The sequence below is a fragment of the Scylla paramamosain genome, unplaced genomic scaffold, assembly GCF_035594125.1.
Source record: "Scylla paramamosain isolate STU-SP2022 unplaced genomic scaffold, ASM3559412v1 Contig10, whole genome shotgun sequence".
Taxonomy (NCBI): Eukaryota; Metazoa; Arthropoda; class Malacostraca; order Decapoda; family Portunidae; genus Scylla; species Scylla paramamosain.
This window is the reverse complement of record NW_026973675.1, coordinates 1,118,018-1,137,500: the sequence shown is the minus strand read 5'-3', so window position 1 is coordinate 1,137,500 and position 19,483 is coordinate 1,118,018. Positions and strand designations below refer to the sequence as shown.

Genomic DNA, 19,483 nt, shown 5'->3' with positions numbered 1-19,483 from the left:
GGATATCCAGATTCAATGTAACACATATCATTGCAGGTGGTCTTCCTAACTCCAAGTAGCTGTTTTAATGCCCAGTTGTAGATTTTTTTAGCTGGTTTTAAGTCAGCGTTCAGCCACGACTCACACCCATACAGCACGGCTGACATGAGAGCAGCATCAAATATTCTCTTCTTTACGATAAAGGGCCAGTCACAATTCTTTTTTAAGAATAAAATAAATTTGTTAAAGTGTGCCATCTTTGCCTGCATGTGAGCCGCGACTGCCGCTGACACGGAACCGTCAGCTGTAAATGGTGAGCCAAGATAGGTGTACTGTGCGCACGACTCCACCACCAGGTCATCTACTCTTACTGCCTCTCTGTCGTGTTCTGTACCACATATAACAAAGAATTTTGTTTTTGTTGCATTGATCTTCATGCCATAGCTATCGCAGTACTGTTTTAGCAATGTTACTTTATTGATTAAATTATCTTTGGTTGTTGCAAGGAGCACCGTATCATCCATTAGGACTAAAATATGTAGCCAAGACAAGAAACCATCAGGATTACTATTTTCTTTGATAATCTTAATCAGGTCATTAACGTACAGGACAAAAAGCAGACAAGATGTTGATGAGCTACCCTGACGCACCCCGACCGTGGCTGCTACTATCACTGAACCGATGACACTGTCCGTTACCGCGTACATAGCAACAAGTGCCGCCAGCATAACACTACCACAACCCAACCGTTTCAGAACTGCAAATAACATACTTCTAGGTACCAGATCGTAAGCCTGAGTAAAGTCCACAAACATTACAAAAAGTTTCCTTTTCTTCCTTTTAGCCATATCAGTTAATAATCTTAATGTTACGATATGCTCTATGCAGCCACGACCTTTCTGTGCTCCAGCCTGCTCCCTGTATGGTTTGAACCATCTCTCCAGTCGCGCAAACAGTACCATATCAAAGAGTTTAGCGAGACAATTAATAATAGTCACACCACGGTAATTACGAGGTTCCCGTCAGTTACTTCTCTTAAATAACATGAACAGTTTAGCCGTAGACCATAGACTAGGATATGAAGCTGACGCGAATATAGTATTAAATAATGTAGTAATTATCAGCAGCCATTGCCCTGTAAGTAGCTTTAACACACCGGGAGGGACTCCATCTGGACCGCATGCCTTGTCTGGCTTAATATTGTCTATTTGCTTCTGAACTTCCTCTGGACTTATCTGGTTATCTAGAATTGGAATATTTACTGGTAAATGATTTCCGTCATCTAAATTATCTGCCACAGTAGGATTCAATACTTCCTCATAAAATTCTTTAAATTCCTGATCAGAAGGACGACCATCTTCCTTACAATCACCCTGATATTCACCCTTCCAATCTATCGCCCTCCACACTCGAGAATCATCACGGTCCTGTAGGAGTCTGTCCCAGCGGTCAGTGTATGTCCTGTCATGTACATCATTACCTTCACCTGCCGCCGTCTCGCCACGGCTCCTACTGCAACATTCGTACAACACTTCAGACACCTTTTCTGCAAACTCATCTACAGTGACATCATTACCATCCACATGCACATTAGAAATTAAATTAGAGAACATATCATGATTAATCTGATTGAATTTTATAGGTTTACTCGTCATCTTAGCACGCTCCGCAGTCCCCAGTAGTGATGCATGACCGCCTAAATGGTAGGCACGCCGTAACACATGGTCAAGATTGACTTTATTCAAGCATAATTGGACCGCTATCGGAGCGTGATCTGATGGCAAGTGTTCTGTCTGGTGAACCTGAAGCAAATCAATATTCCTGACTAACTTCTCTGACGCTACACAAACATCCAACTCGGAAATCCATGTGCTATCTTTCTTAAATGTCAGATTGCTTACAAAGTGCTTCTCACGAGTTTTCAGATTGTTGATCACAATTAAGTTATTGTCTTTACAAACTGATGCTAAGGCATAAGCGTTATCATTGGGAGTATTTACATCATCTGGTATGAGTGGATATGCATATTCAGTATTATTGGCAATATCTCTTACAGCTTTGCCCAACTTCGCATTTACATCACCTAATATTAAACACTTATCACAGTTGTTTTCCATGAGCTTCTCGTGTATAGCTGCAAATGACTCGTGAGAGAAGTACAGTGAGTCACTTGGGGGTATGTAGCAGGCACCAAACATTACTCCAGGTACACAACTCAGTTCAAACCACACCTGGTCACACATGCTCGTATCCACTCTTATTACATCTTCACTGAGACAGTTTTTTATCATAACAGTTGTTCCGCCACGATGAGCTGCGTTCTGATTGTAGCTCATGTAAGAAACATAGCCAGGCAAGCATACACGTAGCGATGTTTTCACTTCATTCAGTGCCACAATGTCATATTCCAGTAACATATCTTCCACATTCTTCTTTTCTAACTTACTTTTGCAACCGTTAATATTCCAAGACAAGATTTTAAGAACTCTATTATTATGTTGTGGTCGACCTAAAAACCCTGCCAGTTCCACTTATCGATCACAACACCATCCTTATAGAGTTGACGCTCTCTTGCGTTAAACACAATGTTGCAGCCAACATTTTCCGGACGTTCCTTCTCTGCTTGCTCTGCTTCACGCAACCTCCTCCACTCTGCTCGGACACTCGGGTGAACATCCTTCTTAATGAAAACAGTCTTGTACGCTTCTGTGTTGCATTGTTTGAGATTCTTAGCCTTGTCGAGCACAGCATCCCGGTCTTGCTTGGATCTCACGGTAACCAGGATGGGACGAGAGCGCCGTGGTCGTGCTCCCCCAGCAGCACCACCGTCACCCAGCCGTCGGACACTCAGCACCTCGCTCGTTGCACCAGCTGCATCCCAGATTTTGTTGACCTTATTCACGTCCTCTGTCTCACCGTCCAGCTCTTCACCGTTATCTGGGACACCGAGTATTACTAAGTTGCATTCTCGTTCCTTCCTATCCAGTCCTTCAAGAAAACGTTGTTGTTTTGATATTATTTCAGCTTGCACGTTGACCTGCTGCTGCAACTCAGTAATCTTAGTGTTGATGGCACTTCCAGGTGACGTTAGTGCTTGTCTCAGGTCTGCCAATTCCTTTATTACATCGTTCAACTTCTCTGCAATAGAATCTTGTTCACTCGATGCAAGAATACTCTCTATTAGTTCGTCTTTTGACAACCGAGAAAGTTGAGTTTTCTGTAATTTTCTTAAATCTGACAACTGTCTTGCCATAATGAGAAGATGGGTAGGTAACATGTGGCAACTGTGGTTGCTATGACAACAGCCCAGTCAGGTTCCAACTGCGCATGCGCCACCTGCAGAAATCTGGTCGTGGGGAGGGTTTGCCCAGGCACCACAGGTTTAAAAGGCAAATAACGGCTAAGTCCAAAACTCCTCTTCTACATGAAGCAACCACAATGGACTCACGTACTTAATGCGTTGCTGAGTGAGTGTTGAAAGGTCGTAGGGTCTCTAGAGTCTCTTAAATCGTGATAAAACAAGGAGCACCTTCCCTCTTCTGTTTACTCCTCCGTAAACACACACACACCACACACACACACACACACACACATTTAAGGACATCACACGTTGGTAGAGTTGCTGTCAATCCATTAACTCAGGATTACATTGGCGGGGCGCGAGGCAGTTTGATATAATGGGTGTGGCACATAAACAGCTGCGGTGCTCTTTGGTGTATACATTTGCTTGGTGTCAACACAGTTACGTACTTAATAACTTGCTGCTTCGTTCTCCGACATGGTCTGTATTTCCTGCTGTCTGTGACTGGAGCTGTTTCCACACACAAGTGTCCTCAATGAAAACTACACTGCCTTTCTTTCGGATCTACCTTTTTTTTTTTTTTTGCGGGAAAGGATGACTTTGTGAACCATTATCTTGCCCTCATTCCTTCACCGCTCATCCAGATTTATATATATATATATATATATATATATATATATATATATATATATATATATATATATATATATATATATATATATATATATATATATATATATATATATATATATATATACTCCTTCACCTCGGAGTCCTCATCTGGGAAGGGGACCACAAATGTCCCCAGGTTGGACTGCTCTTCAGATATCGACTAAGTGTCTTGACAACCCCCCCAACTTTTTTTTCCATAAACTTGTGCAACATTCGCGGTCTAAGATCTAATTTCCAATCTGTAGAACACCACCTCTCCTCTTGTAAACCTCATCTTCTTTTCGTCACTGAAACACAAGTGTCTGACGCAACAAACATTTTCAAATTATTTACAAAACTACAGTGCAAATATAGTTATGGTTATATTTCTACGTCACATGTACAGAGAGAGAGAGAGAGAGAGAGAGAGAGAGAGAGAGAGAGAGAGAGAGAGAGAGAGAGAGAGAGAGAGAGAGAGAGAGAGAGAGAGAGAGAGAGAGAGAGTTTTACGTGTCTACATTAATAAAAAAAATCTTGAAAATCTATTAAACCTTACCTGAGGGGATATGGAAGAAGGGAGAGGGGAGGAAGGGGGAAGGGAGAGGTGAGAGGGAGGATGGGAAGGGGAGCGAAGGGGGAGAGAGGGAGGGAAGGGAGGAAGGAAAGGGTTGAAGAAAAGAGGAAAGTTAAGGAAGAGATGATTGCTGTGTTATCATGTTCTGTTTATCTATTTATTTATTTATTTATTTTATTTATTTATTTACTTATTTTTATAGGTGAGAATTGCGATTGTGAAGGAGCGTTTTTGTTTGTTTGTTTGTTTGTTTGTTTGTTCTTGTTTAACCTGCCTTTCGTTACTCGTTTCTTTGTTTTATATTGTTTGTATTTTCTGGTGTTGTTCTTGTCTTCCTGTTACTCCTTTTTTTGGCTCCTTTTCTCCTTCACCTCCTCTCCCCGTCCTTTTCCTTTTTTTCCTTTTTCTTCTGTTACTTTTCATCTTCCTCTTCCTCCACCACCACCACCACCACCACCACAACTAATTTTTTTTTTCTTCTTCCTCCTCTTTATTTTCCTTCACCACCACCACCACCACAAGTTCCCTCCACATTGATCACATTGTCAGTCTCTCCTCACTCCATCCGTAGTATACAGCGGCACTCATTCCTCACCTAGTGGCGGCAGTTAGGGTGCACGTCACTCCCGGGTGTTACAGGAGACTCATTACAGGACAATAAACACGTTGCAGAGGCTCAGGTGTTGTCACTATTTACCTGGATATAAACACCTTCATTATTCTCCACTCGGGTCGTCTGTGTTTTTTCCCTGACAGGTTCAAGATTGACTTAAAGAGACAAGAAGGGAGTGGTTCATAAATAGAATGGTGGATGAATGGAATAGAGTAAGGAATCAGGTCATTAGTGCAGAGTTATATGGGAGTTTTAAAAGATTGGACAAATTTATGAATGATTAGTGGAAATTGATGTGTTTTGTAAAGACTGCCACGTGTAGGCCTGATGGCTTCTTGCAGCTTCCCTTGTTTCCTTTGTAATGTTCTTATAGCCTCGTGTTCTTGAGCTTTTTCTGTCTCACCAGGGCTATTTTCAGAGGCTACAGAGATGCTTTCTGAAGTTGTCACGCGTGTTTCTCCCACTGGTTAGGTAGAATCCTCGATCACCTGCTGCTACAATAATGATCATTGCGTAGGGAGGGGGTGGCAGGTTTACTGGGGGGGGGGGCGCCTCTACCCTCGACTTTGCTCTCTCACGCCTCGCTGCCTTACGTGGGGCGAACACGACCTGGGAAGACATAAACCGATAAAGGAGGAAGAGGAGGAGGAGAAGGAAGAGAGGGAGGAGGAGGAGGAGGAGGAGGAGGAGGAGGAGGAGGAGGAGAAGGAGTACTTGGCGGAATAAAATGGATGGTCAGGATGAAAAGTAATGATTTTGTCAGTTTTTCATCGTACTGTGAACTTCAGAGGGAAAAATGTTGAAAAAAATGACTTGAGGGGAATGTGTCCAGAGGGGAGAATGTTTAAAGGGGAAAATGATCAGAAGGAAGAATGAATAGAGGGAAAAATGTGTAGAAAAGGAAAATATCAGGAAAATTACTTGAGGGAATCATATCTACAAAGGAAAATATCTAAAGAGGAAAATGATGAGAGGAAAATAACTAGAAAAAGGAAAATGACAACCAAGAAAATCACCACAAGGAAGAAAATGAAAAGGAAAACTTTTCAGTGGGGAAATTATGTACAGGAGAAAATAACGAGAGAAAAAAAAAATGACAAGATGAAAAAAAAAAAAACGGTGAGGGAAAATTTGAATAGAAAAATTACTTCTTTCTTTTCGATATGGCTCCCGTGACATCGTTGTAGTGTGAAAATACTCTTACAGACAAGGCAGGGAGCGTTGTAATTCTATCTAGACGCTTGACCTCAGCTGACAGTCTTAACAAGGCCCTCACATCCTCTTTCTCTCTCCCTCCTTCCCTTCCTTCCTCCTCTTTACCTTTTTTTTCTTCCTTCTTCTCTTTCTTTCTGTTCTTCCAGATGTTCTTATCATAACACTTCCTGGTTTCCTCTTTTTCTTAACCTCTCCTCATTCTTCTCCTCCTCATCTTTCTCTTCCTCCTTCTTCCTCTTACTGGTTGCTTTTCTTTTACGCGTTCTGCATTCCTAACTTCTTCCTGCTCTCTTTACTCCTTTCCTACTCATTCCTCTTAATCTTCTTATTTCCATCTATTTTTTCTTCTCTTTATTCCTTTTCAGTCTTTCTTTTCCTCCTCCCCTGTCCTATCTACTGTCTTTCTTCTTCTTCCTTCTCACATCCTTCTTTCCTTCTACTCTTCAAATGTTCATTTCCTCATGTTTCCTTACGTCTCTACTTGTCATAATCTTCATCAGTAATCTTCCTACACCTTCCCATTTTTTCACTGCCTTCATATTAATCAGTCCCACAATGAGATGAATAAAAATGTTGAAAGGTGATGAAATTGATCCTGCGCTATTCATGTGGCTACAGATGGAGGCGCAGCAAATGAAAGTGAAAGAGAGCGCGCCAGTACTGTAGTTATTCACACTTGTTAGCTGGCAGGGGAGAGAGGTCGTGAAGCAGCGGTCATGGCATTGTTAGAGTGAACGAGTGAGTCAGTGAGTCAGCGAGTCGGAGAGTGAACTTGAAGAAGGAATGTGAAGAAGATCGATATGGCTAGAGAGAGAGAGAGAGAGAGAGAGAGAGAGAGAGAGAGAGAGAGAGAGAGAGAGAGAGAGATTATGTAACAGTAAGAATCATGAAAAATATGAGTGAAATATTTGCAAAGTATGTAAAATAAAATAACATAGAGATTGCAGAGATATTAAACACACACACACACACACACACACACACACACACACACACACACACACACACACTCTGACACACACACACACACACACACACTGACACACACACACACACACACGCACACTGACACACACACACACACACACACACACACACACACACACACACACACACACACACACACACACACACACTGACACACACTGACACACACACACACACACACACACACACACACACACACACACACACACACACACACACACACTGACACACACACACACACTGACACACACACACACACACACATTGACACAAATATACACACACACACACACACTGACACACACACACACACACTGACACACACACACACTGACACACACACACACTGACACACACACACACTGACACACACACACACACTGACACACACACACACACTGACACACACACACACACACACACACACTGACACACACACACTGACACACACACACAAACTGACACACACACACACACACTGACACACACACACACACACACACACACACTGACACACACACACACACACACACACACACACACACACACACACACACACACACACACACACACACACACACACACACACACACACACACAGTTTCCATGATAGTTAAAACTTCTTACCTCCTACACCACCACCACCACCATCACCTACTCCTGCTACCTCATTATCTTATCTTATCTACTAATCCATTTCACCCTGCTCTCCTCACTCTTGGTCTCCCATGCAGGATTTGCCCTAATTAGAGTCAGGAAGGAGGAGAATAGAGGAGGAGGCAGTAGACACCTGCCGAAACGATAATTACTCCCAGTGAGGTGTGCAGCACTGTTCAGGGGGTGCTGTGAACTTATCATTAAACCCAGCTGTGACCTCACTGAACGTTTCCCCTTGTGTCTCACAACACAAGGAGGTAGTCACAGCCTGCCCTATAAAGACAACTCTCTTCCTCCACACAAAACTACAAGCACCTAATAACACACACACCCTTCACTCTAAAATTTTAAAATCATGGCGATTCCTACACCAGCCTCGGAGTCCCCATCTGGGGAGGGGACCATAAATGTCCCCAGGTCGGACTGCCTTTCCGTCGACGACCCTAAGTGTCTTGACACCCCCCTCAACTTTTTCTTCATTAACTTCTGCAACAATCGCGGTCTAAGATCTAATTTTCAATCTGTAGAACACCACATCTCCTCTTCTAAACCTCATCTTCTTTTCCTCACTGAAACTCAGGTGTCTGAGGCAACTGACAGTAGCCCCTTTTCTGTTCCCTCCTACTTTCTCTACCCTCATTTTCGATCCAAAGCTGGATGCTGCGTTTATGTGCGCAATGACCTAACCTGCTCTCGTGCCCACGCTCTTGAATCTTCCGAGTTTTCCACCATCTGGCTAAGACTACAGAGTCATTCTCATACTAAATTTATCTGTGCTGTATACTTCTCTCCTAACTCCTCTGACTATAAGAAATTCTTTGACTACTTAACTTCCAAAGTGGAGCACATTCTGACCCTCTTCCCTTTTGCAGAGATCTCCATTCTTGGAGACTTCAATGTTCACCACCAGCTTTGGCTTTCCTCTCCCTTCACTGACCATCCTGGTGAACTAGCCTACAACTTTGCTATCCTCCATGACCTAGAGCAATTGGTGCAACACCCTACTCGTATTCCTGACCGTCTTGGAGATACGCCCAACATTCTGGACCTTTTCCTGACCCCTGATCCTTCTGCTTATGCTGTCACCCTTTCTTCTCCGTTGGGCTCCTCCGATCACAATCTCATATCTTTATCTTGTCCTATCACTCCAATCCCTCCTCAGGATCCCCCTAAGCGAAGGTGCCTCTGACGTTTTGCCTCTGCTAGTTGGGGGGATCTGAGGAGGTATTTTGCTGATTTTTCTTGGAATGACTACTGCTTCCGTGTCAGAGACCCGTCTTTGTGTGCTGAGCGCATAACAGAGGTGATAGTGTCTGGCATGGAGGCGTATATTCCTCACTCTTTTTCTCGTTCTAAACCTTCTAAACCTTGGTTTAACACAGCTTGTTCTCGTGCTATACATGATAGAGAGGTGGCCCACAAAAGGTACTTAAGCCTTCCATCACCAGAATCTCATGCACTTTATATTTCTGCCCGGAACCATGCCAAGTCTGTTCTCCAACTAGCCAAAAACTCCTTCATTAACAGAAAATGTCAAAACCTTTCAAGATCTAACTCCCCTCGTGATTTCTGGCATCTAGCCAAAAATATCTCCAATAACTTTGCTTCTTCTTCTTTCCCTCCTCTACTTCAACCAGATGGCACCACTGCTATTACATCTATTTCTAAAGCTGAACCCTTTGCTCAAACCTTTGCTAAAAACTCTACATTGGACGATTCTGGGCTTGTTCCTCTCTCTCCTCCACCCTCTGACTACTTCATGCCACGTATTAAAATTCTTCGTAATGATGTTTTCCATGCCCTCGCTGGTCTAAACCCTCGGAAGGCTTATGGACCTGATGGGGTCCCTCCTATTGTTCTCCGAAACTGTGCCTCCGTGCTTGCTCCTTGCCTAGTCAAACTCTTTTAGCTCTGTCTGTCAACATCTACCTTTCCTTCTTGCTGGAAGTTTGCCTACATTCAACCTGTTCCTAAAAAGGGTGACCGCTCTAATTCCTCAAACTACCGTCCTATTTCTTTAATTTCCTGCTTATCTAAAGTTTTTGAATCTATCTTCAACAGGAAGATTCTTAAACATCTATCACTTCACAACCTTCTATCTGATCGCCAGTATGGGTTCCGTCAAGGCCGCTCTACTGGTGATCTTCTGGCTTTCCTTACTGAGTCTTGGTCATCCTCTTTTAGAGACTTTCGTAAAACTTTTGCTGTTGCCTTGGGCATATCAAAAGCCTTTGATAGAGTCTGGCACAAAGCTTTGATTTCCAAACTACCCTCCTACGGCTTCTATCCTTCTCTCTGTAACTTCATCTCAAGTTTCCTTTCTGACCGTTCTATTGCTGCTGTGGTAGACGGTCACTGTTCTTCTCCTAAATCTATTAACAGTGGTGTTCCTCAGGGTTCTGTCCTGTCACCCACTCTCTTCTTATTATTCATTAATGATCTTCTAAACCAAACTTCTTGCCCTATCCACTCCTATGCTGATGATACCACCCTGCACTTTTCCACGTCTTTTCATAGACGTCCAACCCTTCAGGAGGTAAACATATCACGCAGGGAAGCCACAGAACGCCTGACTTCTGATCTTTCTAAAATTTCTGATTGGGGCAGAGCAAACTTGGTATTGTTCAATGCCTCAAAAACTCAATTCCTCCATCTATCAACTCGACACAATCTTCCAGACAACTATCCCCTCTTCTTCAATGACACTCAACTGTTCCCCTCTTCTACACTGAACATCCTCGGTCTGTCCTTTACTTATAATCTGAACTGGAAACTTCACATCTCATCTCTAGCTAAAACAGCTTCTATGAAGTTAGGTGTTCTGAGACGTCTCCACCAGTTTTTCTCACCCCCCCAGCTGCTAACTCTGTACAAGGGCCTTATCCGTCCATGTATGGAGTATGCTTCATATGTCTGGGGGAGTTCCACTCATACTGCTCTTCTAGACAGGGTGGAATCAAAAGCTTTTCGTCTCATCAACTCCTCTCCTCTAACTGACTGTCTTCAGCCCCTCTCTCACCGCCGCAATGTTGCATATCTAGCTGTCTTCTACCGCTATTTTCATGCCAACTGCTCTTCTGATCTTGCTAACTGCATGCCTCCCCTCCTTCCGCGGCCTCGCTGCACAAGACTTTCTTCTTTCTCTCACCCCTATTCTGTCCACCTCTCTAACGCAAGAGTTAACCAGTATTCTCAATCATTCATCCCTTTCTCTGGTAAACTCTGGAACTCCCTGCCTTCTTCTGTATTTCCACCTTCCTATGACTTGAATTCCTTCAAGAGGGAGGTTTCAAGACACTTATCCACCAATTTTTGACCACTGCTTTGACCCTTTTATGGGACTGCCATTTCAGTGGGCATTTTTTTTGTTAGATTTTTGTTGCCCTTGGCCAGTATCCTTTCTATATAAAAAAAAAATAAATAAATAAATAATAATTTGTTACAGGTGTCTTTCCCCCTTATGATGATACAGGTTGTACTCACGAAGCTGATTAACCTGGCGCAAGTTGTCAAGTAATCTTACCTGTGTGTGAGTCATTCCACGTGTCTCTTCTCTCTCTCTCTCTCTCTCTCTCTCTCTCTCTCTCTCTCTCTCTCTCTCTCTCTCTCTCTCTCTCTGTCTCTCATCATATGCATTAATGATATAGATAAAGGAATTGTCTCCAGAATCTCTAAGTTTGCCGACGACACGAAGTTAGGATCAGACGTTTCGACTCCGGAGAAAGTAGAACAACTTCAGCTTGATCTCCATAAGCTGGGAGAGTTCTCAGACAAATGGCAGATGCCATTTAATGCAGCCAAGTGCAAGGTCATGCACATTGGGTACCGCAACCCCCAATATGAGTACGTTCTTAAGGGAAAGGCTCTGAAGAGCACTGACTCGGAGAAAGGCTTGGGTGTAGTTATTACCAATGACCTCAAGTTCTCGAAGCAGTGTATAGCTGTAGAGAAGAAGGCTCAGAAACTTTTGTGCTACATAAAGAGACAGTTTGGATATTGTAAAAAAAAAAAAAAAAAATAGTATTATCACTGTACAACTCTCTCGTCTGTCCACATTTGGAGTACGTAGTTCAGTTTTGGAGTCCTTCTTACCGTAAAAACATCACAAGACTGGAGAGAGTACAGGCCAGGGCGTAGACTCGATGTCACCTGGACATGTGTTTCTAACTTAGCTTGAGTCTCTTTCAATACTGCCTGTATGGGTCATAAGGCCTTCTGGAGTACTTCTCTTCCTTGTAACTCCTTGTAACTTGTAACTCTCTCTCTCTCTCTCTCTCTCTCTCTCTCTCTCTCTCTCTCTCTCTCTCTCTCTCTCTCTCTCTCTCTCTCTCTCTCTCTCTCTCTCTCTCTCTCAAGTGCGTGTAAGAAAGAGGACAAAAGAGAGGAAGCGATTGAAGGAAAAAGTAAGAATTACTTCTCTTTCATACCAGAGAGGCTGTGAAGGAAAAGGGAAAGGGGAGGGAAGGAGGGAAGAGGAGAAGAGAAAGGGGAGGGAAGGAGGAAAGGAGGGAGGGATTGAGGGAAGGAAAGTAGGAAGGGAGTAAGACTGACACGCTGGCTTCTTTTTACGCTCCTTTCTGAAAGCCAACGACGTATAATCTCCTCCTCCTCCTCCTCCTCCTCCTCCTCTTTGTTTGCTTCTTCATCTCCCTGATGCTTGTTTTGTTGTTGTTTTTGTTGTATTTCCTTTTCGCTTCCTGCTGCTCCTCCTCCTATGTGAAAACAAAAAGGGTTTTAACATCAACGATTGGTCCACTAATAACAGAAAATGGCACAAAAATAGAAAACGAAACAGACATGGCGAACACCCTGAACGAGTACTTTTCAACAGTCTTCACGACTGAGGATGTTCAGGGCAGTCTGCCGACCCCCTCGACTCAGTCAAGAGGCACCACGCTGCCGGACTTCACCATCACAGAAAGTGAAATCCTCTGAGTCACGAAGAGCATGAACGTAAACAAGACAGCCGGGCCAGACAAGATATCACCCAGGCTTCTTAAAGAAGCAAGAAATGAGCTCGTGAAACGCTTACAATTTTATTCAATAAAACTTTACTAGCGGGTAAAGTTCCCCACGAATGGAAACTAGTAAATGTCACGCCAGTCTTTAAAAATAAATAAATAAATAAATCTCTCCCAGCCAATTACAGGCCGATCAGTCTCACTTCAGTATTGTGAAAGCTGATGGAAACAATAATCAGAGATAGAAATGTTAAATATTTAGAAGAAAACAAAATCATAAAGGATTCGCAACACGATTTCAGAACCAAGCGTTCCTGCTTAATGAACTTACTATTTAACTCGCATGACGAGACAAAAGCTTTTGATATTATCTACCTTGATTTCCAGAAAGCTTTCGACACTGTTCTCCTTAAGAGACTCACCAGTAAAGTAAAAGCTCACGGCATTGCCGGAAACACCCTGAAATGGCTGAGAGACTGGCTCTCTGACAGAAAACAGCGTGTTGTGATAAATGGAAAAGAGTCAGAGTGGCAAAAGGTAAACAGCGGTGTTCCTCAAGGCTCAGTATTAAGACCATTACTCTTTATAATGTACATTGATGATATTGATGAAGGGATAAATTGCAAAATAAGTAAATTTGCAGACGACACCAAGATAACAAGTAGAATAACGTCTGTGTCACAATGGCAGGAACTCCAGTGTAACCTAAATAGACTAACAAGCTGGGCAGAAAATGGCGGATGAGATTCAATATAGAAAAGTGTACAATACATATCTCGCCTGAACAATGTTCAGGCGAGATATGTAATGAATAACATGCCACTGTCAAGCACCGATAAAGAAACTTCGCAGGTAATATTCATTGAGGAACACATCCTACACCACCCAATCCCTCTCTGTCAATATATAACACCCACATTTTACTGTGACTGCATTACAACTGTGTGGCTCTACTTACTGGTACTGCGACAGGCGGCTTGCCCATCCTGACCCTCTCTGGTCTGACAGCTGTGTCTAGCTTGTCCCTCTCTCTGTTTCTGTCTATTCCCGTCTCCTACACCTTGTAATATACGTGTGATGTTAGAGCGACCTTTTGCCCCAACAAGGCTTCCGTTGCTATAACATTTATTTTCCACTACTTCGATCATTCGCGGCATTTTCCTGTAACTTTCAATAAGGTTCATTTTCGAGTAAATATATTTATTTTCTCATACTTTGGTCATATGGTTAAATTTCATATACTTTCCGCAAGATCCATTTTCAAGTAACTATATTTATCTTCCCCGTACTTCGATCACACAGTTTATTTTTCCTTAACTTTCAATAAGATTCATTCTCGAGTTACTTTGGTAATCGCATCTTCTAATCAGGAACAAGGAGGCGGCGGTTCCTGTGGTGTGCCGGCTGTCCGTGTTGTCCATGTCACCTGTTTCCGGTGACCTCTGCTTCCCTCGTATACTAATTCAGTGATGGCCACCTGAGTACCTCTTCTTGTAATGTTGTGCTAATCTCCGGCTCTGTTAGTGTTGTGATGACTCACCGCATCTTGTTGTTCTCCACGGTGGTCACGTCTCGTCTCTTATCTGTCAGGGTGGTGATAGCTTCTTGATACCTGCTGTCGTTTTTATCATCTTCTTCCCTCATTTATTCTTTCTACTTCTCGTTTCCCTTTTTCATTTCTTCATTTTTGTTTCATTCTTGTTTCTTGTTACATGTTTCATTTCTTGTTGTTTGCTGGGTTACAACAACGTCCCTATTCTTCCTCCACGCGTCTCTCCTTCCTTCACTGCCTCCACTTCCCCTGGCTCTCCTTCCTTCACTGCTCCTCTTTCACCGTCCTTCTTCCCTCACTTGCCTTTCTTCCATCATTATTCCTCCTTCCCTTCCCTGCCCTTCCTTCCTTCCCTGCCCTGCCCTGCTCATCCATTCCCCTGTCCCCTTCCTTCACTACCCTCCAGCCTCCCCCATGCTCACCACTCTCGGATGTTGTTTATCTAGTCTCTCTCTCTCTCTCTCTCTCTCTCTCTCTCTCTCTCTCTCTCTCTCTCTCTCTCTCTCTCTCTCTCTCTCTCTCTCTCTCTCTCTCTCTCTCTCTCTCTCTCTCTTGTCTATTCAAGTCTTGTCTGTTTTTTTTTTTTTTGGTTTAACTCTCTCATTACTTATGGCATCGTTTTCCTTCCTCTTTCTATCTTCCTTCCTTTTTGTATTTATTTGATTTCCTTTCTTCGTTTTCTACCTTTCCATTGTTTCATTTTTTTGTTATCCTTCCTGCCTTCCTTTCTTTCATTTGATTTCTCTCCTTTTCTTTTCCGTTTCTTCCTTTCCCTCTCCTTTAGTTCACACCTTCCTTTCTTCTTTTTTTTTCTCCGTTTTACTTTTATTTATTTATTTATTTTATTTTATTAATTAATTTATTTTTTTTGGTAGGGGAGGCTTTGCTTTTATTTATTCCTTTCTTTTCTCCTACGTTCCTTCCTTCCCTCCTTTCTGCCTTCCTCCCTCCCTCTCACTTTCCCTCCCTCTCTCACCGTGCCTGCATCCTTGCATTTTCCAGCCTACATCCACTTTACAAGATTGCTCAGTGTACTTTATCACAGACAGCCTCGGAAGAACCAAAATGCATGTTAGATATGTTTGTTCTTCGTTTGTATTTCTTTGTGAGTGATCTAAACTCCGTGCTCTTATCTATTACTGTTTGTTCATGTGTGAGTGATTTCAACCTCCGGTCCTTATCTTTTACGAGATAAGATTCGTACTTCTTGTTTTTTTCCTTTGTATCCCTCCGAGTGGCCATGTCTATTGATGTTCGTTCTTACTTGGTGTTCCTGCAGGAGTGACCTATCCCTCGCCTCTCTCTTCCTCAGCTGTGACACAAGGAGCAGCTTTCTCAGCGACGGGGAGCGGTGGACGGCGGATAAATACTTCGGCTCCCGCGCCTTCTTCTGCATCATGTCCGACCCTCTGACCCTGGTGGTGGGCGACGTGCGTCAGAGGAGTTGAAAATGTATGGGACTCGCTGCTGTGCCCTGCGTGTAGCTGTGAGGTGAAGTGCAGACGGCTGCATTGTCTCAGCCTCGGAGGTGCCACTTGTTCAAATTACGAATGGTTTAATGTTATTTTTTGCAGGCTGTGGAATATTGCAGTATCTTATAACAAGACAAATGATATAAATAAGCATGTAATTTACCGATAAGCATTACACGACAACATTATTGCGGTGATAAAATGTACTCCTGTAAAATGCTACGTGGCATCATCTCTCAGCTGTTTTCAAGGTCGCAAGGGCAGGCTACCCACCCGCCCTCCTCCCTCGCTTTGATGATGCCGCGTAGCATTTTACAGAAGTACTTTTAATCATAAGAACATAAGAACATAAGAAATAAGGGAAGCTGCAAGAAGCGACCAGGCTTACACGTGGCAGTCCCTGTATGAAACACTCCTACCTATTTCCACCTATCATCCCCATCCATAAACTTGTCTAATCTTCTCTTAAAGCTCTCTAGTGTTCTAGCACTAACTACATGATTACTGAGTCCGTTCCACTCATCTACCACTCTATTCGAGTACCAATTTTTTCCTATCTCCTTCCTAAACCTAAATTTTTCAAGCTTGAACCCGTTATTTCTTGTTCTACCCTGGTTGCTGATCCTAAGAATTTTGCTTACATCTCCCTTGTTATAACCCTTATACCACTTAAAGACCTCTATCAGGTCCCCTCTTAACCTACGTCTCTCTAGAGAATGTAAATTTAACCGCTTCAAACCTCGCTTCGTAAGGAATACTCCTCATACCCTGTATCCTTTTAGTCATTCTCCTCTGTACTGATTTTAATAGACCTATATCTTTCCTGTAATTTGGGGACCAGAACTGCACAGCGTAGTCTAGATGAGGTCTGAATCACCGCAATAATGTTGTCCTGTAACGCTTATCGGTAAATTACATGCTTTGTAATCCCATTTGTCTTGTTATAAGATAATGTAATATTAAACCATTCGTAATATGACTAAGTGGCACCTCCGAGGCTGCGACAATACAACCGTGTGTCCGTCATTTCACAGAGCACACCCACGAGTCCCGTACATTTTCAAATCCTCTGACGGGTAAACAAAGCCTTAAAATGCATATGTGCATAGAACATTTTCTACTTAGAATTAAACGTTCTTTCACCTCTTTCAGTATTTGCAGAAACTCGCGTTACACCCTGTATAGGAAATTAGAGACGTCGCAGTGAGCGTTTTGATACCAGATAGCGCCAGAATTTTTAATTCTCGCCGGAAAATAAATATTTTTGGGGGCAAGGTTTTACAAGCTTACAAAGGTGTATCGTTGCACAGTAATGCGTCTGAATTTTAAGTCAATTAATTTCGTGATAACTGACAGCACATGACATTGTTTGAGCCTCTATTCATAATTTCAGATGATATTCTTAAAAGAGCCTATAAGTGTATCAAGGCAGGCAATCTGTAATTTTCTACTGACCTCAATGGAAGTATACTAATATATACTTGCATTTTCATATACTAAACAACAGGCAAATCCATTTAATGTAAAGAAAATATAATTTTGTATCAGAGACTTTATTTTTGCGGTACGATCACTATCCTCGGGTACTTGGGCAGCGAGCAAACCAAAACACAGGACCACGCTTACTCGACTACCCTGCCCAATGGATACATCACCGCCACAATCATGGACTACAGCGGAATTAAGAAAATTCCCGAAAGAACGAGCTATACCCTATTCTGGATATAGTAAAGCAAAGTAAAGGCCTTTGTATCGGCAGAACTGAGAGGCTATTGTTTACACTTTACACTCCTTCCTAACGGCGTGCGGCGCTTTTTTTAACTGAAGAATCATGATCAAGATAAGTACGTCGTACGTCCGCCAGCGGTGCTGTTCTTTTTTTTATTTCACTGATTACTTTCATATACAGGACGTGTCAGTGATATCTGATATTTTTCAACATTCCCAGATAAAATGCACAAGCCGAAATCAACATCCTTTTATTTTTACTGTTCATACTTACTTAAAAAAAAAATCATTACCTATTCTTAGTTTTATCTTATAATTCAATTAACAAAGCCTTATCATACACCAGTAAGTATGAATATTAATATTAAGGGTTATGTTTTTAATTTTAGATACACTTGTGCAGCAATTCATGCTGTACTTTTCCTGCACATCGATTTCAAATTTAGCTAAGACACCCCTTTGCCCCAGGAAATCGCAGACAATTAATAATGCTGACGCTGATAGGTATCTACCAGCCTCACTGCCACGTCTCTAATTGCAAGGTGGCGAACAAGTTGTCTCAGTATATCAACCACGGGAACAATAGACACCTGTAACCGCTTCACTCAGGGCGTTCAATCTGTTCCGGTGTGGTTTTGAATTATCAATTACCACTGGACACTGTTCATTAGTTTCTTACCTTTATATAATAGGGTAAAGTCACTCTTGGTGAGTTTTCTGTGGTTTTCAGGTGAATGTCAAAGGTGAACGTATAAAAATAGGTATATTTAGATATATGTACAGAGTTCTGGAGAAGGGTGTGGCGCGTACGGGACAACGGATGTCCTCTGCGTGGTACAGCGTTACACCCTGGCAAGAGACTGCCGGAGCCGGCACAAGGGACGCTTAGCGCCTTCAAAAAGTGCTGACATTAGAAATAGGGGCGGGTTGACCGCACTCCACAGTACATGAATATATTCATAATTATTACTCTCTAATTACATAAATAAGGCAAGGGAAAAGCTACTTATAGCTAAGAGTAATACATGCCAAAATACATTAGGGAGAGATTAACTATGGAGAATACTTAGATACTGTAATGTAGGTGCTACCGATTACTTATCCATGGCAATAAAAGGAGTATGGAAAGTTCCATGGTGTGTGTGTGTGTGTGTGTGTGTGTGACGTAGGGTGGTGTGATCATATCCGCCCCACCCTTATGCGCCAACACCCACTATCTACACTTATCCATATATGTATACATACACTTATATTGCTAATCAGGCAAGGCATTATAAATACAATACATATTATCATTAATTATGTGACACCGTTACAAATCTCTTATGCTTTCGGATCCAATACCTTACATTCTTCAGTTAAAAAACTCATTACCTTACACACACACACACACACACACACACCTTTCCTCAAACTCATTCATATTTCACCTTTTTTTTTCCCCACAATGCATTTTTTAATCTTTCCTGTTTATTAATTAAGCTCCTTTGCGCACCTTATGAATTAATTCGAGCGTTTCATTAAGTTACAGGAGAGAAGCAAGTGATACTTCTTAATGGTTCGGTTTCATTTGGAAGGGAAGGAATAGGAGGTAGAAAAGGGTTATTGTGATAGATAAGGTAAAAAGAAAGGGTTATATATATATATATATATATATATATATATATATATATATATATATATATATATATATATATATATATATATATATATATATATATATATATATATATATATATATATATATATATATATATATTAAAAGCGTTAACTTATCTATGAAAAGAGTGTTT

The 19,483-nt window shown here is 42.1% G+C and overlaps 1 long non-coding RNA gene across 1 annotated transcript in view; it reads left to right on the top strand.

Moving 5' to 3' along the window:
* LOC135096986 (uncharacterized) overlaps positions 1 to 16,103 on the top strand; it is a 79,200-nt gene extending 63,097 nt beyond the window's left edge. The window contains exon 3 of the long non-coding RNA XR_010265241.1: positions 15,803 to 16,103. This is a non-coding gene — a long non-coding RNA (uncharacterized LOC135096986). The remainder of the gene's footprint in view (positions 1 to 15,802) is intronic.
* The last annotated feature ends 3,380 nt before the right edge of the window (positions 16,104 to 19,483 follow it).